The sequence below is a fragment of the Phragmites australis genome, chromosome 21 (assembly GCF_958298935.1).
Source record: "Phragmites australis chromosome 21, lpPhrAust1.1, whole genome shotgun sequence".
Classification (NCBI taxonomy): Eukaryota; Viridiplantae; Streptophyta; class Magnoliopsida; order Poales; family Poaceae; genus Phragmites; species Phragmites australis.
The window spans coordinates 20611175-20633754 of NC_084941.1; positions in this window are offsets into that span (position 1 = coordinate 20611175).

Consider the following 22580-nt stretch of genomic DNA (forward strand, 5'->3'; position numbering starts at 1 on the left):
GCGCCGGTTCCACATAACAACAGCATTGATACTTGCTACAGCATAAAAACCCACCTCTCCCCCCACTCGACCAGAACAGAGCCACTGCGATTCCAAGCAAACAATGTCGGCCGCCATTTTTTATCATCTTGCGGTTGGAGGATTCAAAATTTGGAGGAGTTAACTGCTCTAAAGAGTAAACGATCCTATCAAATGAAATATTTCAATATTTTTCTTTTTTTTTTTGATCGATTGAAAATTTCCGATTCTTCGTAACACTTGTTGATAGAGTCCATACCTTTCTGAGTTTTTTTTTGAGACTTTTATTACATTTGATAGTTAATTATTTTCTCTTAACAGAATAATTTCCTCTAATTATACTATACAAGGAGTCTTGAAACAATTATAATTGCAAGTTAAACCTTTTTAGCTAGACCTTTTAATCCTATTGTGGTAATTGTATTAGACATGGAATTTTAGTGTAATAGTTGATGGAAAAAGGAAGAAGTTCAAACAACCCTCCCAACTTTGGTCTGGAGTCCACCAGACCCCTTGAACTACAAAGCCATGAATTGGACCCTCCAAACAGTATTATCTATTCCAAATTACAGCCTAGGTGGTTTTGTAAGGTGATATTCGTGACGTGTGACGGTTTGGGAGACGTGGCAACGGGAATGATTAGTTTTGCAGTTTATTCTCTCTCTTGCTTACTCATATACACTCAGGCCCCACTTGTTATTGTCTCCCAATTCTTCTTTTCTTCTTGCCTGCTGATTGCATCACCAGAGCACCACCGCCATTCATGCCGCCGCATGTGCTCGGCCATCTGAGGCACCAATAGGAGGCTAGTGATCTGCCTTGCCTCATCTAAACTATAAAGTTGAGTAATTGACGTAATGCGATTGATGTATTGCTCGAGCCTGGAGAGCCAATTATATAGAGTACCAGCTTAGAGGGCAAGAAGCTTCTTTTAAAGATAAGGGAGTACCCGCCTGCACCCTGTTCCTTTGCCGCCTACACCATGCCCTTTGCTGCCATATCCACACCGCCGAGCACCATTGAACACTCACTACTATAGGAATGGTCAGCAGTACTGGCTCCAAAACACCATCAGTAGCAGTTTTTGAACCGGTACTGATAATGAGTATTAGTACCGATCCATAACAAGGAACTGGCATTGTTACTCAGATTACTAGTGCCGGTCCATAATAAGGAACCAGCATTGATACTCAGATTACTAGTGCCGATCCATAATAAGGAACCAGCATTGATACTCAGACTATCAGTGCCGGTTTATGGTACAAGCCGGCACTGATAGACTCTGTATCAGTACCGGTTTTTTTATCATGAGCCGGTACTGATAATCTCCGTATCAGTACCGATTTTTTGTCACGAGCCGGCATTAATAGCCCCTCCCTCCTTACAAAATCTAACTGTTGCCGACAACAGCACAAATAATATCAAATACAGCACATACATCAAGATAAATATGCATTTAAGTTTCACATGCACATATAATTATCCCAGTACATATAATATCATACACATACACAATTCATTCACATCTCATCTCATTCATGCATACGTAACCATACTATTTCACATGTCATTGACTAGAGATCATAACTAATACAAGTTTGCAACAAAAGTTCATAATTAACAAAAGTATGCAATAAAAGGGTAAGAAGCGATGTCATTCAATTGTTTTTGTTAACTGAAGACCCTGAACTACGCTTTTTGCCTTTTGAAGAATCAGGTAATGAACTCCACGGGCTAGGTGAAGGGATGGCGTCCGAATTGCACCATTTGAAAACATGGTACTGACTGGACTCTGAAATGATTTTGTCATTGATGAACCTGCAGAGTTGTTCCTGAAGTGTATTGATTCTCTGCGGCATAAGGATAACTGTTTCTAGCTTAAGGTCTTGCAATTAACAGAATTGAAGAAATCAATCTGTTTGAACACGAGTAGGAATTGAAAATTAATCATGAATATGTATACAACTTACCTCAGCATTGGTAATGGTACTATAATTTGTTTCCACATGCGGTGTGTAACCGCAGGGGCCCAGACCAACTTATCAAGCATCTTTTTCAAATGAACCGTTTGTGTAAAGGTACCCTAGGTGTCTTGAAAAATAGTTTTCGTAGTAGTGTTAATTCAGTGGTCTTTTAGATCAAGTTCCTTCATCCAGATGGATCTGTCGTATATGCTACATATACCAGCCCATCACTATTGGTATTTAATGGGCCGGTAGTGATGGGGCATCACTACCGGTTCAAAAGCTACATGGAAAGGATCAGCCAATGTGGCTTATGAACTAGTAGTGATGCCTCTTGGCTTGAGGCTTAAGCTGATAGTGATGCTTCATTGTCGGGTGAGGACGCCGACCAACAATGATATTTGAACTATCACTGCCGGTTCTAGCGACGAATTGGCAGTGATAGTACGTCAAGTATTACTACTGGTTCATGTTATGAACCAGCAATGATAATGGGTATCACTACCGGCTCGTGTGACACGTCGGTAGTAATAATGGATGATAGCATACCTTAAAAAATTCAAAACTTTTTCATACGAAATTAGATGGGGAAAAACTTTATAGGAAAATTGTAGTCCTCGATGAGATCTACAAAGTTGTAGTTAATTTTTTTTAAGTTGAGGTCATTTAGATGCCCAAATAATCTTTACAAAGTTTCAGCCATGGTCGATGATAGCTAATTTAAAAAAAAAATCATAATTTTTTTATACGAAGTCAGATGAAATCAAACTTTATATGAAATTATAGCTCTCGATGAGATCTACAACTTTTTAGTTAATTATTATTTTTATTTAACACAATATAGATGCAAAAATAAATGTCTAAAACTGAAAGAGAGGGGGCCACATATTTGACTACAAACTTTTAGCTTAGATCTAGTATAAAACTAGTAGAAATTATTGAAAAAGCTACATAGAAGGTAACAAAGTTGAAAAGTACAAATTCAAATATTTTTATCGCGAGTTTAGTAACTCAGATTGATGAAACATTTGCAAGCACTGACTTTCAGATGTAGCACTATGTCTCTAAAAATTATCAGACAAAATTGAAAAAGGTCAGTTTCCGCCCAAAAACTTCAAAGGTCCTGTCAAAGATCTTCCGAGCCTTTTTTGAGGGTAAAGGAAGATACATGTATAAAGATATGTATTTTTTCCGGATACGCCTCGTCATTAGCTTCGAAAGTAGAGGGTAAACGTTAAAATCGGACTCTATATGCAAAAGTTATGACTATTTTACTGAATACTATATATTAGACACAAAGTTTTTCATACGGAGTCGGATGGAGAAAAAAATTATATTAACATTGTAGAACTCGATGATATGTACAACTTTATAGTTGATAACCTTTTCATTTAGGATCATTTAGATGTGCAAATATCCATTCAAACGTTTGATGAGAAGATATCAAAAGGATTGATTTTGCTATTATACTAAGAACGAGTGAGAGGTGAGATGGTTAGAGAGGTCACACGCATAGAGCTTCTAATCGAGGTCATGAGTTCGAGTCCTAGAACTCGCGTGAAAAAAATGCGAGTGAGCAGTGATCGGTACTCGAGCTTCTAGTTGAGAACGGGTGAGTAGTAGTCGATCGGGTGCCTCTGGTCCAAAAAAATGTATTTTTTTCTTTTTTAGATCACAAACATGTTGAATCGGGGACCGGCAATCACTGTCGGCTGAAGTTTCAGCCGGCAATGATAACCCCTTTCACTACCAGTTGAAACCTTTAGCCGGCAGTGATAACCTCTTCCAGTGACAATCAGAGACTATCGCTGCTCGTTACCCACTGCTAGCTCCAAAACAAAACACTATATAGCTGCAACAGCACAGTTCCATCACATTTGAAGACGCATTTGGAATTTATTTTCCATGTATGCATAAGTTTCGTTCTGGCAAACTAGGTATACCTAATTGAAGCACCAGATCGCAACACAATGACAACACCACACTTTATGATTCGTCGGCATGATAAGCTTCGACAATTATTGAAGAATACAATAGTTGATAAGTCAAATGAACCTTGCCAATTCGCCAAGCAAGATGTTGGCGTGCTCTTCCTTGACAAAGCGTGACAACACATTGACTCCATCCTTCTCCTTGTATGGCGCGCACAATACACATATTGGAAAGGGTGCCCCTTCTGTGTGGCCCATCACCCGCGCTGGCCTTCCGCTCCCGAAGTTGGCCGCCTCGAAACCAAGGTTCAGCCAACTAGATCCATGTAGCATGCCAAGCTGCTCCATACCTATCCCACTCATGCAATCAATCTCGTGGTTCTTGTACATGTTTGGTATCTTCTCCTTGGCACTCTTTATCATCTTCACAACATCCGTTATCGGACTGCTTGCCACTGCGGCGCTCGTTGCAGTCACTACTTGCGCAACGACGCAATTGCCATAGTAGCCATCCTTTGCCCCTATGTGGCGACGCATGTTAGCGGAAAAAAGAAGCAGCGCAGGGGCGGTGGGGTCGGAGATGACCACACGTGTGCGGGACTGCCAGAGCACTGCGGTAACTACCTCGAACAGACTGCAAGGTTCACCGTTGGAATGGTGAGCAAACTCAGCTTTGATGCGGCTAATAAAGCTCGATGGGACAGTGATGTCCAAGGAGGCAAAGTCAGGTTGCTTGAGGCTCGAAATCCACTGCGTTGCCGCAGCCGTTGTTGGCGAGAGCTCAGCAAGGGACTCATCGCACCTGATGGGAATGACAGAAAGTGGTGACAGGCCACGAGCAAGGTCGCCAACAGCTTGCAGGAACTGCGCCATCCCCTTACCATCGGCTATGGCGTGATTCCACGTTACCCCGATTACAAACCCACCGCAGGAGAACTCAGTCACCTGCATCAGTAGCAAAGGGTCAGTCTGACGCCAGCCATGAGCTGGGGCGTTGACGGCGAGGTCTTCTATTAGCTCTTTCCTGAATATTGGTCCGAAGAAGTTGACACTCTCCAGGGTGCACTTAGCTGATGCAGCCACGAATAAAACACCTTCACCGGTGCATGCAATGAGGAGCTCGCCATCTATTGCTCCTACGGCAAGGCGACCAGCTATTGGGTAGTAGTAGACAAGGGCTTGTGACACTGCATTTTTAATGTTTTGTTGGTTCACACTGAATCTTTGCTCCTCGGACAGTCACACTGAATCCTAATGCCGCCAATTCGATGCCTCTTCTTCCGTTTAGTTAAAATTAAAAAACTATAAATATAAGTGTCAATCAACAGTCTAATTGCCGACTAATCCTTGCACTGCTACGAAAGCAATTTTTAGAGACGCGTCATAACCCATTTCTACATACGTTTAGACAATCCATCTGGGATCGAAGACATGTGGAAATGAACGATTTCCACAGGCGCAAAACAGACCGTCTGTGGAAAACCATTTCGACATGCGGTTATCTGCGAAAACCTTTTCCACAAACGGCCCACTAAAGATTTCCACAGGCGGGTGACATAAGGACCCGCCTGTGATATGTTTTAAAAAAAAAATAATAATGAGCATATATTTGATTCCTTTCAGATTTCACACAGTTTCAATACAGATTTTAACATCACAGATTTTAATAGCATCACAGATTTTAATATTTAACACAAGTACAATAATATTACAAGTATTTTTACATTACAAGCCTATATTGCTAAGAGTCTTTCTTCTCCCACTCACAAAGCCTCGAATGACTAGCTAATTCGCCTCCGAGATCAAAGAATTTGCCACTCCTGTGGATGACTTCGTGCATAATAAACCGGCATATGTCACATTAGACATTTTGAATATCTTTGTATGTAAGAGAGAGGTTGGTATGTTGGATCATCCGTGCCTAGAATGAAAACACAACTAAAAGAGTTAAATTACTACTGACAACGGAAATATAACCAAATAAGAATATACAGGCACAATGATGACTTACGTCCTCAGGGTTCGTTGTGTACCTCCCATTTACCAACTTTATCTCAAAAATCGAATCACGCTCAGGGGGCACACCTGGAACTTCATCAGGAAAAACATCGGAGTAGCGACACACCACTGGGATATCCTCCACGTGCAAGGCAACCTTGCGATCATGGACCATCGCCAAAAGAACGCCAGACTTCCGAGTCCAACGATCAGGAAACAACTGGCACAACAAAGAGAGAGTGTACTTCACCGCACTCCCTTGAAAGACCACCTCTCGACCCAACGGTGCCTGTAAAGAGACTGTCTTCCAGAAACAGGAAATAACAGCTCGATACCGAGAAAGCCAATCCATGCCAAGAATAACGTCAAAAGGATCCAAAGGAATTACCACCAGATTAGAAACAAAGGTTTCATCAGCAAGATGAATAGCACAACCGGGGCAAACAGAAGAACTGGAGATGAGACCTCTAGCAGAACTGACAACAATAGACTGACTAATCTTCTGCATAGAAAGACTAGCACGAACCACAAAACCCTCCGAGACAAACGAGAAGCTAGCGCCAGAATCGAAAAGAGCATGCGCATCAAACGAATCAACTGAAATAATACCTGTCACCATGTCTCCACGGTCTCTGCCGTCAACACAGGGCATAGCATATGCCCCTGGAACTGGAGGTGCCGAAGGAGCAGTAGCCTGGGTTGGTCGAAACAACCCAGACTGAGGCATCGAAGGAGTAGTCAGTGTGGTCGGAGGCGCCATCAAGTACTGAGGGTAGACTGGCATGGGCAGGTACAGCTGAGTGGAAGGCGCCGGCAAACACTGCAAAGTGGGCGGCACAGGAAGGTGTTGCTGTGCAGAGGAGGTTGCCGCCATCATCTGGACGGTGCTACTAGAATGTGAAGCTGAAGAAGAAGACACTGGCTCCCAACGCACCTTCCCATTGGGATTCTTCCTACAGACCACGTCCTTGTGATCCATGCCACAGATAGAACACCTGCCGGTCCATTGACACTCCACACGACTGTGCGCGTCGCCACACCGGAAGCACACCAGCCCCAAGCCAGGCTTGGGAATAGCCCGGTACTGAGGTGCGCTCCCTCCTGAAGCACTGGACTGAGAAGACTTGCCGCGGTATGGCTGGTGACGCTGGAACTTCCCCTTCTTGTGAACAGGGCCACCAGAATGGCCCTTCCTATCGCTCTGACCGCGAGACTGCTCACCACCTGAAGTCTTCTGCAAGTCAGCAGTGTACACCTGCTGCATCTCCACACCTAAAGCCTGTTCCACTGTAGTGCGGAAGTCAACCACTGGAAAAGCACCCAACACTTGGCGGATCGAATGCTTAAGACCTTGATGAAAGTGTTTTGCCTTCTCTACCTCATCATGCGCCACGTGTGGGACGAAGTGGACAATCTGATTGAAGCCCACTTCATACTCTGCAACTGACTTCTTATCCTGCGTATAGGCATTCAGATCAATCTTCATCCTATCCAGGAAAGTCACTGGGTAGAACCTCCTCTCAAATTGCCTAACAAACTCGTGCCAGAACAATGGGCCATGTGCAGCTGTGCGAGCTGACTGCACACCCTTCCACCATATCTGAGCCTCCCCTTTCAGGAGTTGTACCCCGTAACGAACACGATCGTGAGCCAACATATCAAAAGCCTCCATCTTGTCCTCCACATATGATAGCCAATCAGCAGCATGAACCGGAGTACCATTGCCGTCAAAACTGTCTAGCTTCATGCCAACCCACTGCATGAGAGAAACACCGCTGACAGGACCATCTGCAATAGGAGCAGTGCCAGAAGTAGCGCCCATAAGGGCACCAGCAGCAGAGGCAGCTTGCCTCAACGTCCTCAACTAGTCCTGCATTGCCCGCATCGCGGCTACTAGCTCAGCCTGGCCATCACCATCTGGTGTAGCCGGAGCACGCCTCTTAGGTGGCATAACTACTGCCACCAAAACATACAAACAACACAAACATCCATTTCAAGCAATTAAGCATAAGCACTAGACAGAGCAAAACATAACATGATAGGAGCAAAGATATGCAAACCCTTACCCAACCTACATGTGCACGTTTGTCAAATTATGCCTTATTTCACCTATAATCTAAAGCCTAGGCTCTGATACCAACTGTAACACCCCAGGGCCGCCAAAAACCTGGGATGCCACTAAACTACGCAACCTACAACTTACCATAATAATAATAATAATAAATGGCAGCATCTCCTTTATAAAAAAAATAAGCATCGTGGAAGTATTAACACAGATAAACAAGATATGTAGAATATCACAATAACGGATAGAAACATCCTAACATGAACCCAAAGGAAAATATTAAGTTCAACTTCACCACCACACTTTAAACTTCAAACGTACGACTCTAAGGACTAAACTTTATTTATTATTACAGCACAATGATAGAAAGAATATAGGCATGAAGTGCAAAACGTGCTGCTACATTCCCATCCCTTCACGACAATCATCAAATACCTGGAAGGAGTAATGCAAGGGTGAGATATAAAATCTCAGCAAGCAAACTTGTTTTGACAAGTTATTTAAACCACAAGTTGATTAAGCATCGATTTAATACAGTTTCTCAAAACATAAGACATGTTAGGATAGTATTAACAACATTAAAGAATAACTCCAAATAAAGATCACAACCACATGTGTAACTTCATATCCACAATAACATATAAATGTTATTAATCTCCAAAATGCATATGAATGCAATGATATGTCTTCTTTTACATCGCACCCCTCCTCGGGCAACGTATGATGTGTACCGGTACAGTCGTGATCTTTACGACATAACTTTCAATGCATATGCAAATACAAATGCACATGGTAGAATATGCTGCAATTGCATTAAAGTATACTACCAATAATACTTCAACTTCATCCTCAAGTCAAATAACAATATAGCTCACAAGAATTGTAGCAACGTAAGGATAGATATAAGTCCATGATTAAACATGCTTAAACATAAAGCATAACATAAAGTTTAGATCACAGTTAAATTGACATGGTTCTGAAATAAAGGTGTAGGTGATGAAAATAACAAGTCAAAACGGTAGCAACAACATAGCTACATTTACTTGCCTTCTACCGACGATAATAGCCAACTTCAAGTGTGAGACGAAGAACCACCACCTAAACATAACCATAACTCAGCACCAACACTCCTCATAACATGCATATACATAAAACAAAGCGCTCCTATACCCAAAACCCTCAATCAAGACATATCGACCAAGAACAGCACACACGCATTAGTTTGACAGGAGCAGCAGTACTTATCTTTTTTGTAACTATTTTTCTACCACAGATATAATAGCAAACGAATACATTTTCGGAAACTAGAGAACAAGGGCTACAACTTTCGTTGAGACGACACAATTTTCTCATGCCTCTAAGGTCTCCTAAATGACATAGCAAAACAGCCCCTAGAAACCTGTCGTTAATTTCAGACAGTGGCCACCCAAACTTGTTTATCTCCAGAAATACGCAACAAAAAATTCTAAACTTTTGTGGACATGTAGATCATAACACAAGCTTCAACTTTTGTATAATTTGGATCTACATAAAATATCATTATCATGGCCTAATCGAGCTCTGAACATTCAATACTGAAATCTGTCAATTGATCGATTGCAGAAAATTCAGAATAGCATAACCGGAGCTATATCAAACGAAAAATTTCATACTACACACCATTGGAAAGATTAACAAATCCTCCACAACTTCCTAGTTATTCTGAAAAACTGGTTTGGCCTCTAAGATGCCCAAAAACTGAATAGATCTAACACTGATAGAAATTCGACAGAGGTACAACAGTCAGATTCAGACAGCAATATCTCCTAAACCACATAGTCAAAAATTCTGAAATTTAACTGGTAGCTAGGTTTCGAAGTTAGCTACAACTTTCTAGTTGATCACTTCCACAGGAAAAATCATCTAGGTCACCGAAACATCAAGAACACGCACACTGCTCAATCTGCCTGCGCGCAGAAACTCAGTTCGACCCCAAACCACAAATTCCCCTAACCAAAACCTCTCAAACCAAGATCTACCGGCCATAATCATCAACCAAAATATGAAGAACAGCAGGGGAATTGTTACCTTAGGGCACCACAGCAAGAAAACTCCAAAATCCCCTAGCTCCAAACCTCCTCTTCCCCTCTTCTCCTTGATTTCTTTGCTGCCCTTCCCTTCCCCTTCTTCTCCTCTTTCTTTCTCTTCTCTCTACTGCACAAGAGCAACAGCAGGGGGGGTGGCGGCATAGAAGAGAGACGGCTAGGGTTTGGCGGGGTGGAGGGGTAAAAGAAGGGGGGGGGGGGGCGCATGGGCCTTTGGGGGAGGGGCTGGGCTAACCGGCCTAAGCCCAGGTTGGCTCAGCCCACTCTCATGGTTAAAGCTTCTCTACTTTAAGAGAAATGCACTGCTGCAATTTGCCTCACTTTCTTCTCTTTTCTTTCCCGGTGAGAGCGATTCAATACCCAAAAAACCGGAAACGATGACTTCCAATTTCCTTCCAAAATTTTAGGGCATTACACTCCCCCACCAACCGGAACATGTAGCATGCAAGGGGTAGCATCTGTGATATCATCCACAGGATATCTCTGGTTATCGACCTGTGTGGACCCAACACTGCTCCAAAAGCCTGGGCTTGTTGGTTGCTCTATCATCATTAATGCCGCTTTTTCCTTCTCCTTTTCATTCCACATCTTCATGAACTAGAACTTAACCTGTTCTTGTATCTCTTCCGCTAGGGTCTTCTTATATCTATTACAGGTCTTGTACTGGCCCGTGGCATCTAGGAACCCATGCTTCCAGCCCACTTTTGATCTGATGCCTCCAGTGCGACCCGAGTGTTCCTTGTTTCCCAGGGCCTTGGTAAGCAGGTCATTCTCCCTGTCGGGCTTTAGAGACCCTTCTTTAGCAGTCTCTTGAATGGTCGGGGTCACTTCTATGGTCTTGGGGCTTTGGAAGGCTATGTTCCCAGACTCGGTTCGTTGTGACCGAGCGTAGACCCAGTTTCTGCTTCGCTCGTCATAATTTTCCAAAGGGTTGGGTTTCCCAGCCCGAGCAACCTCTTCTTCTTGCCTCCTTCACTCAGGAATTTTGGGGGCATACCCAGACGATTCCAGGTGATGGTGGTACTTGTTCTTCTTCGCAAGGTGCTTGAATGATTCACCCAGTTTGATAGCCTCAGGTGTGGTCTTCTGCCTAACAAACTCTGTCCATTGGTCTGGCATAATCTTTCTGTATTTATTAAAGGGTACCAAGTTCTTCTTCACGAAGTCCTTATTCAGCTCACTCTTCCAGCCCCGGAAGCTCTTTCCCATACTTTTCAATGAATTCTGTTTGGCTACTTCCTCTATTCCCGAGGGGAATCGGATGGTTCTCTGCAATGTTGCCCACATGAACTCCTTGGTCTCATCCGGAAGCAACCGCCAATCAGTTATAGTGATTGGGACGTACTCCTTGACAAGAAATCCGCAACTATTACGGAATTTGGCGTAGGCCTCACGAGGTGCAACAGGCTCCCCTTCAACACCGACCTATGTTATTATATAAATGCCAGACAGCGACTTGTTTCTGCTACGCTCGCCCCATCTTCGTTTCAGCGTACCCCTAGAGGGACCCGAAGTTTCAGGCATAGAGGGAGTGGAAGGTTGTGGTGCAGAATGTTGTGGCGCAGATGATCGACGCAAAGATCTTTGCTCCCTCAACCTCTAGAGAGAAAAAAGGAGAGTTGAAATAAACGAAAAAAATATTCCTCCATTTAAGAAGTATAAAATGCATTGACTCAACTAAATACCTCTTCGGCGAGATCGTAGTCATTGTCACTTTCCCAACGTCGGATCTCCCTATCGCACGGAACAAGGCTTGGGCTGTGATACGAGCCCGAGCTTTCACTGCTGTCGGAGGATGACTGGTGCGGGCTTGGGCTCCTATCCGACCTCTTGCTTGCATCCGCCCCATCTTGTGCTGGGGCGCCATCTATTGGGAGCGACCTCTGTGCCGGGGAGCCCTCTATTGCGAGCATCCTCTGTACTGGGGCTTTCTCTATTGCGAGCGGGCTTGGGCTCCAATCCGACCTTCTGCTTGCTTCTAGTTTCTTAGGGGTAACTGTCCTCTTATGCCTCATGGTACTTACTCGACCACTGGATTATTGTTACCTAGAAAGATACCATTGTGAAACAAGATGCAATAATATTATTTTAGACGAAAGAAAAGGAATGAATCTATGTGTTTTAAACAAATTGTTTATAAATTTTGATGACATTTTGACAGATCCTAAAAGATTCGCTACGTCGTTGTCTTCTCTACTCAATTCTAAAAGATCCTTGGAGTCCTCGCAAGCGCGACAACCCATGGCCTTTTCCCCACTATTCTGCATCTCCGATCAATCTCCTGCTCTCTAACGAGGGAGTACGAGCTCATGGAGATCGTACTCCCTCATTAGAGAGCAGGAGATCGAGCAGATACCAATCTGGACATAGCGGTCAATTTACTTGTTGAATGGTAGGGTGGTACAAGGTAAGATAGGACTATACAACAGAATAAGGCTTCGTTTGTCATTGCGGTGGCTTTTTAAAAGTGCTTATTAATTTCTATTTTTAGATGCAATTGTTAGTTGGAAGCATCTTCTTAGGATATATAACAACAAAAATCACACTAGGAATGACAAATATTCCTCTAACCAACTAGATTCTACAAATAAATCACAACAACCGCAAACAAACCCTAAGCAAATGGAATGAGATAATTTAATATTATATTGGATAAACAATGTTTAGAGGATGAACAAACAAATTAGAATAATCTGTCTAATCAACCAAGACATTAAAAACAAATCGCACTAAAATTCACTTGTTCATTATGCTTGCAGCAGTAAACTTGTTGATTGATTAAGAGATAACCATGCAACAAAAAAAATCCCCACACAGCAAACAGAGAGGAAGAAAACATAATACGGAACTTAAATATGTTGCTGTTTCACGCCAAGCTTAAGACAGGAACCAACTAAGCAAGTGTTAAAACAAAGAGATTTCTCTCAGTGCGGGTTGCCGAATTAACGGCCATCCAACGCATACTAAGATTTACTGAATAGTGTAACAAATCACCTCTAGAGCTAGGCCGAGCTACCCAAGTTAATGATCAAGTATAAAACAAACTTAGAGGAATTATCACCGACGGGGTTTGTTTTGTCGTAGCGCTACTTTATCACTTTCTGTAGAAGCTCCATCAACCAGAATTTGAGCACAGAAAGGTAAAAAGAAGGCCTGAATATGATAAAATTCTAGAGTTTGAGGACATTGCTAGAGTAGGCAAAAGCTGAGGACAAAAGACTGAATCTTGCAAAAGCCAAATGGTGTGCTTCCACGAGGATGGCACCAATCTAGGTATGCAGGAATGAAATGGTAGTGGAGATAGTTGTTCTTGAATTGATCTTTTGGGGTTAAAGATCTGTAAGAAGACCGACTTCCTTTCGGAGTCCGTGTCAATGTACAGATTGTTAGCCAAGCTGCTCCTTTTGGCAGGATTAGAACTCCATGGAATTTGTTCACTAAAGAATCAATTAAACGCCAGAATGACCCTTTTCCTCTGCTAAGCGTAACTGTTAATTCAGGAAATGAAGTGCCAGTTGGACGTACTTTTTTTTCTTCATATTTTCCATGATCTAACAGATTTAAAATTATGGGATTCAAGACTTCAAATCTCTCACAAAATATTTTTATAACAATTATTGTACATTATGGTTGTCAATTGGACTTTGTCTAGGAAAATGACTTGGTTTGATACACATGCTCTGGTAGTCCAGTGTAGCTTCCTAAAATCCTAAATGAAACAAGATCACAAACTAGCGACTACAGCCTAGCTCAAGAGCATAAATGAAACACTAAACGAACTTAGCCTGCTATCATCACAGAGCTGAGGCGCCTACCAGCAAGCCAAAGGAAACAGAGAGCTCAAGGCGCCAAAGGGCACCAGCACTGACCAGACCAAGCACTAGGGTGCCCACCGAACAGAGCACATAGAGCAAAAATGAAACAAGATCACAAATTGGCGACTATGACCTAGCTCAAGAGCACAAATGAAACACTAAACGAACTTAGCATGCTATCATCACAGAGCTGAGGCGCCTACCAGCAAGGCCAAAGGAAACAGAGAGCTCAAGGCGCCAAAGGGCACCAGCACTGACCAGACCAAGCACTAGGGCGCCCACCGAACAGAGCACAGAGAGCACACAGAGCTGAGAACATATATTCATAGAGCACGGCGGCACGATGGTCGGACATCATAGAGCACAAGAAAGGACCACGGCTTGGTCGGAGCACCGGCTACAACAGCTCGGCCAGGCATCATAGAGCTCAAGAAAGGACCACGGCTCGGCCGGAGCACTGGCTATGATGGCTCGGTTGGGCATCACAGAGCACAAGAAAGGACCATGGCTCGGCCGGAGCACCGGCTACGACGGCTCGACCGGGTAGAAAGTGGGGATGGCTACTCACCGAGTAGTTAGGGTTAGGGGCATGTGCGGGATCGGGGTACCTCGGGTGGCAACAGCTCCTCCTCGGTGGCGAGGTCCTCCTCGGTACCTCGGGCAGTGGCGGCTCCTCCTCGGTGACTCGGGTGGCGGCGACTCCTCCTCGGTGCAGCAGACAGAGAGGGCAAATGGAGAGGGTGCGGCTCCTCTTCAGGGGGTGGCGGATGGAGAGGGGTGGCCCTCCTTGTCGTGGGAGAGCGCGATGGACGGAGGCGGCGGAAAGCTTGAGAGGCGCGGTTAATTTGGGCAGCCTGGCGGTGTGGGTAAACTAAGTAAAAGGCTAGGGTTTTCGAGGCCTTGCGTGATTTAATATATAGTAGTCATTTCCACAAGCGGTTTACCTTAGTAACCGCCTGTGGAAATGATTTTCACAGGCGGTTGACCTTAGGAACCTCCTGTGGAAATGGAAACATATCTTTTTCCCTAGAACCGGCAATGATTATTTCTTTGGGAAATATTCTTCTATTACATATTTAGCTTCTTAAATTAAAGCATATAATTTGAATATTTGGATACAATATTCTATTAGCTTTCTAATGATGTTTGAGGCGGTCCTTGATTGTGGATACATTTCGAGTAAAATAACGCAAAGCATCAACTTGTTTGGTCACAATTACATTTTTAGAAACAATACGTATGTAGCAACGTACTCTGACAGTTAAAGCATACATCTTGAATATTTCAATACAATGTTCTATTAACTATTTGCCTTGAACTATTTTCCCTACACCATCAAAGCACATGTAGGGCATTACAGATCTATCTAGGGTTGCTTCTACAAGTTTGATCTTTTCTGGATTTCCAAAAAGTGGCAAGATGGTAAAATGTGCTTCTTCCACTGCTTTCTAATCATGATCGATGAATCTTTTCTTTCCTTTGGTCCCTCTCCCAGACAATCGGTTTAGAATCTTTTATGTAATTGATGCAACACTCTATGAATTCCTCAGTGACGTAGGCCTCGATCATGGAACCCTCTGGGTGAGCATGATTCCTTACATAGCCCTTGAGAATGCCCATATACCACTCAAATGTACATATCTGATGTAAGAATACAAGGCCCAGTGCTATTATCTCTTTCATGATGTGAACCAAGAGGTGTACCATGATATAAAAAAGGATGGAGGGAAGCACATCTCAAGTTGGCACAAAGTCTCTACCAAGTAACTATGTAGAGCACCCAGTTTTTCAGCATCGGTCACCTTCTGAGCAATTGCGTTGAAGAAGTGACTCAACCGTGTGATAACCACCTTTATGTATCTTGGCTTGATACCCTTGATTGCAATAGGGAGCATCTGCGTCATCATCATATGACAATCGTGAGACTTCATGCCGATTAGCTTCAAATCTTTTATCGAGACTAGGTTCTTAATGTTGGATGAGTAACCAGTCGAGACTCTCACCCCACATAAGCACTTGCACAGTGCCTTTTTCTCCTCAAGTGTCAGTGAGTAGCTAGCCAGGGGAAGATAATATTTCCCATTTGGTCTATCTTTAAGGTGTAGCTCTGGCCTGATTTCAAAATGCACCAAGTGCTTACGTGACTTGATTCCATCCTTTGTCTTGTTCGGTATGTCCAGTAAGAGGCCAAGGATGCTATCACACACATTCTTCTCAACGTGCATGACATCAATGCTGTGACGGACGTCCAAGTCCTTCCAGTAGGGCAAATACTTAAAGAAAATCGACATCTTCTTGCACAGCATGCTGGTCGGCGTCTCACTTTTCTTCCTCTTTTTACCCTTCACCCGAAAACAACCTTGATGCTATTGACCATTTGAAACACTAGTGCCCCGCTGTGAGGTTTTGGGCCAGTACCTTCCTCAACCATGTTGTCAAAATGTTTCTTCATCTTGCGATATATGTGAGTTCTGAGTAAGAACCGTCGGTGTCGCGTGTACACTACCTTCTATGAGTATGGAAGGTACACAGACATGGTTACATCCAAGCACACTACATATCCTTGCTTCCCTTTAACCTGTCCCGATAAGGAAAAAAGGGCGGGATAATCATTGATGGTAACGAAAATCATGGCTTTCAGCGTGAAGTACTGTCGTCAGAACTCATCCCACACCTGAACCCCCTCGTTCCACAATTTCACCATATCTTCCATCAATGGTTCCAAAAACACATCTATATCGTTGCCATGTTATTTCGGTCCTTGGATAAGAATGGACAGCATAAGTTACTTCCGCTTCATGCATAGCCATGTAGGAAGGTTGTAAATGGCCAGGACCACTGGCCAAGCGCTATGTGAGGTGCTCATGTCACCAAAAGAATTCATTCCATTGGTACTCAACACGAACCTTACATTCCTTGGTTCTTCAGCAAATTCTGGATACATGGCATCGAACTTTCTCCATTGGCTAGCATCAGCGGGGTGTCGAAGCTTAGTTCCATCCTTCTTGCACTTTTCAAAATTCCAACGCATTAGTTCAGAGTCCCTAGGGTTCGAGTACAAACGTTGCAAGCGGGAGATCACTGGTAGGTACCACATCACCATCGCATGACTTCTTATCTTCTTCTCCGCGTTGGAAGAAGTGTCTTCTTCATCATGACCAGCATTACTCTTCTTCATCTTCGCGTTGGCGGAAGCATCTTCGTCCTCACAATCATCATTCCTCTTGTACCGACTCGCATTGCACACTGGACATCTATCCAAGGCTTCATACTCTTTACGGTAGAGGATACAGTGGTTCAGACATGCGTGTATTTTTTGCACATCCAATGACAACGGACAGATAAGCTTCTTCGCCTGATAAGTGGTGGTGGGAAAGGAGTTAGGCTTCGAAAGAATGATTGCCAAGAGACTCAATAGATCTGAGAAAATCTTGTTGGACCATCCATTGCTGGCTTTCAACCTTAGAAGTTTAAGCACCAAATGCAACACCGTAAACTCCTTATCACAACCCTTCGATTCCTCATACAAAAGTTCCTTTGATGCCATCTGTAACGCCTCGAAATTATCTAAACCTCGCGTTTCCCTTAAAAAATGCGGTTCTACGTGGCACAATATTTCCTCCAGATCAAAATCAGTATCATCATCCATCATAACATCAGTGTTGCCTTCGACTACTCCCTCATCATCACCATCCACTTGATCAGCAGCAATGTCCTCGTTTGGTTCGCTTGTACATTGTTTGCCGTGATTGGACCAACATGTGTAATCCATAACAAAACATCTCAAGATCAAGTGTGATTTGACTATGTTTGATTTGTCCCACAATTTCTAGTTCTTGCAGTCAGAACATGGACAGTATATTTCCTTTGTCTTCTTAGTCAAAACGTCCTTCTCGACGGCTTCAATAAAAGCAGAGAGTCCTTTGATGTATATTTTTTCATGTCTTGGCGCATCGTCCATCCATGCTCTGTCCATCTTTAACTTCAACCACAAAATTAGATACATTAATTAATTAATTTGAAAATTAGAATAAAAAATATTTTTTTAGAAAAAGAAAACATGGGCATGTTATGATTATCATATGTCTACGCAATTGAATCTACATTGGTGCAAATTTATGGCTCAAAATAATGTGAATTCATTATTCTCTCTCCTCCCTCTCCCTAGAGATCTAGATCTAGAGAGAAAAAATCCCCATTCATGATGAAACCTCCTAAGGCTAAAAAAATTCAAATTCTAGCTACATTTTTTAAATATAATGCTAGACTCATGTGAATCTATACGATTGAATCAATATTGGCAATAAATTTTAGCTAATTTGATGTTCCAAATGGCAAGAACCATGAGCATCTCTAGATCACATCTAAACCCTAATTAAGCCTTAAATCTAAATCTAAATTTCAAGAAAATACTAGCTAGGGATGAGATACCCTTACCTTAGATGGCTCCTCCAAAGAATTGAAAAACAAAACCTTCCCCCCTTACTTTCCAAATCCACCGCCATCTTGAGCTCTACTGTTCGAACAGTAGAGCTCTCTGTCTGAATGGAGCTACCCGATTGGATGCACTATTTATGGAGCTATTTCCGCAGGCGGTTTCTTATGCGAACCGGCTGAGAAAATTAGTTTTCACAGGCGGTCTACAATTGCACGGGGCCGCAACCACTTACTCAGGCGGTTTGTCCTATAAACCGCCTGTAGAAATAAAACCTAGGTGTCTCGAAAAATAGGTTTTGTAGTAGTGTTGTCGGCAATCGAGAAACCTATTGGCATTCAGTGTGCCAACAAGTAATTCCCAAGGGACTTGAAACCTAGGTGTCTCGAAAAATAGCTTTTGTAGTAGTGTTGTCGGCAATCGAAAAACCTATTGGAATTCATTGTGCCAACAAGTAATTCCCAAGGGACTTGTCGACATACTAATTGCCGATAGGTCCTGTGTCTCATAGATAATATTTAAAGAAAATATTATAACTTTTTTATATTATCTAGGATAAAGATGATATTTATATAAAAATTGTACATATTGACGATATCTACAAATTTATAGTTTAGCAATTTTTTATTTGAATCCATTTAAATGTCCAAAAAGTGGCTAAAATTTTCATATCTACTTTTTCACATTTGAAAATTTTAGACACTTTTTGGGCATTTAACCGATTAAAATGAAAAAATGTTCAATTATAAGTTGTAGATATCATCGATAGGTACAATTTTCATATAAAAATGATCTCCATTCGAGATAATATGAAAAACTTAAGATTTTTTCTTTGCATGTCATCTATGGGACATACGACCTGTTGGTAATTGATATGCCAATAGGTCCATTGTTAGCACACAAAATGCCGATTGGCTATCCGATTAACGACAAGCAACTAGTCAGCAATTTTCCAATAGAATAACATTATTTCAAAAAAAATGGGATATGGCTATCAATGTTTTCTTAGATGGGGCGATTCAATTGCTTGTTTGGTAGTTTGGATAGGATGGTCCAATTTCATGTTTGGTAGGATGAATAGAACTTGGATGGGGTTAGCCAAAATTTTATAGGACTCACTTGTCATAAATTTATTTTATTAAAATATAATCAAGTGATATCTTAATTTGTTGATTTAATTGCAATGAATACAATGTTACATCAGATCACACATTAGATAAATGGTTTAGGACATAATATCATTTAAAACGTGCTAACAAAAAGGTGCATTTGCTCTAACAAACCATAATAGGCCACATCAGCAGGGATAAAACTCATTCAGAACATAGATGGCTTCATGCAGCAATTTTTCATGGATGACCCATCTAACATCTGACAAGAATATTCTCTCTGAGTAGCCATCCCATCCAGTTTACTCTCCAACCAAACACCTCAAAAAACTAGATGAGCATCTCCCATCCAGAGATATCCCTCTAATCAAACACACCCATATTTGACGCCATATCTACGAAAAGAACAATTATCTGTATGGTCAACATTCTGCTAGCTATGTCTTGTGCTTGGGACAACATGGCTCTGAAATTTTACATGGAGAAAGTAACTTTTTAACTGTATGTTAATTATCCAATATGGAGATATATTTCACTACTACAAAAACTATTTTTCGCGGCACACATGATGCCTTTCCATAGGTGGTTCATATGACAAACCACTTGAACAGTTGATAGGGACCCTGCGGTTTCAGGCTGCTTGTGTCCACAAGCGGCTATCGTAATCAGCCGCCTAGTAATGTGATGATCAGCACTGGCGATTCCAGAGGCTGGCGGCATAAGAAGTCTTCTGTGTAAAAGGTCATTTCCAGAGGCGGTTCTCATAAGGAACCGCCTCTGGTAATAGTTGATTTTCAGAAGTGAGCAACATAAGAGGTCATCTGTGTAAAAGGTCATTTTCAGAGGCGATTCCTTATGTGAACCGCATCTGGTAATGAGATGATTAGCATATGCGTGCCACATAATTCATAACTTTTTCATATGAAATCGTATGGGGACAAACCTTATATAAATTGTAGCGCTCGACAAAATCTACAACTTTGTAGTTAAAAACCTTTTCATTTGAAGTCATTAAATGTCTAAATAATCATTTGAAGTTTTCGACATAAGAGATTAAAAGGAATACATATGCTATTAGTATCAACAGTACTACTGTGGTGGGATGTTAAAGATGTATCGCACAAGCTGAGAGATCCCAGATTTGAGTGCCACAAAACACGCGCGCACGCATTTCGCACGAAAAATCGCGTGACTTTTGCCTAGTTGGGCAAAAAAAATTCAGTTTTTTGGGCCAAAAAACATCGATTCGGGGACCGACTATGAGATACGATGTAGCGAAAATGGTCCTATTAGGCTATGATTGTGATGTTGGTGATTAATGACAACATAGACATTGGAACTAACAAGTTTGTCAAGAATAAATGTTAGTAGGTCTCATAGATGCAATACATAAAGAAGCCACCGCAGTCGGAACGATTTGCCCTGCCTAAAGGTCCGATGCAGAGCAGTTTGCACTCACTGGAGCATTGTGCAAGAAGCCGATAGCCTCACTGGATAGTTCGATGCTTTGTGTGTTGAACTCACCGGAGTATTTCTGACAAATAGGGAGAAGGATGAGGACCTCGCAAGATAGTACAGTGATCTACATAGGGTAACACCGAAGCATTTCTTGTAGAGAAGAATGCAAGTGTAGAAGATAGAAGATCAACACAGCGGAAGGTCTGGTGCTTGGTTTGTGCACACCGAAGTATGACACCAGAGCATTTCTTGCAGATGTGACTGTAAGTACTGAAGAATGAAGATTAACTCACTTGATAGTTTGGTGATCACATAGATAGTTGCACCAAAGCATTTCTAGGGAAAAGAAGAGAAGATTCAACTAATCAGATGGTCGGGTGTGAATAGAATGAACACCAAATGAATGCACCAAAGCATTTTACATAAAGAGGCTGCAAAGGCTTGGCTAGCTCAAGATAACTCACTGGAAGGTCCGGTGATGGATTTGAAGGCACACTAGAGTGTACGGTGTTCACAGAAGCTGTGAGTGGAGTTCCAATGGCTAGTTTATGAGTTTGTACTCACCGGATGATCCAGTGTTAGTACTACTGTTCTCAACGGATCATCTAGTTGTGCATATGTACACACCTACATCATATGTATTCACACATATATGGAAAATTTACATTATATCATGTGAGTTTCATGAATTGTGATTCATTGTTTTTATTTTCAAATGGTATCCTCATAATCATTTCGCATCAGAAGTGACACTATTTAAATGGATCATAATTTATGAAATTCTCTCCCTAGTGCTCTAATATTTTTCCTTGAGTTCAACATGTTTTTATAGACTTTTTGAGATTGTTAAAAAAAAAGAAGAATTTTGATGACCAAAGCAAGATATAAAGATGCATGATTGTTGACAAAGGGAGATAGTGGCATAGAGAAATGGGGAGAATTGTCTCCATGGTAGTCACAATAAAAGGGGGACAAAGTGAAGGTAAAAACAAGATATGATAAAGATGGGATCTTTCCCTTAAAATTTGTATCATTGGTTGTTCTTACTATACATCCAAGCAAAGAGGTAAAGCCTTGTGCTCTTTACAATTGGTATAATTTATTATTTGCCAATTGTTTTTGTTGTGTTGTCATCAATCACTAAACATGGGAGATTGTAGTGATCATGGGCTTTCAAGGCATGTATGTGATTTTGGTAATTAATGGCAACATAGTCAATAATAATAACATGTTTGTTAAGTATATGATTTAGTAGGTCTCATGGATGCAACAAGAGAGAAGCCACCGAAGCCGGAACAAAGAGAGGAATGGATTGGATTTATCCTATAAATTTTTGATGTGATCAAATGAGATGGATTTCTATACAATCATGTAGAATTCTTCACAAGCTTTCTATAGAGTCAAAGATCATCAAAATTAGAGTTTGAAGCGAAAAGTTATGCCCAAAATACGAAGTGATGGTCTTCTGAAAATGAACACACTAGATAATCCGGCATACACAAGAAGTGTTGCATAGGATAATCCAGCGTTCACAAAATGAACGCGCAGGAAGGTCCAGAGTTCACAAGAAGCTCATGTTGGACTATTTTTCCAGAGGGGCTACAAAATAGCTCGGTTAGCATCATATGCACGTAAAATGTTCTGGTGTTTAAAGAGAACATCACGCCAGACCATCCACCATTACAAGAAATATAGTGGAGTTC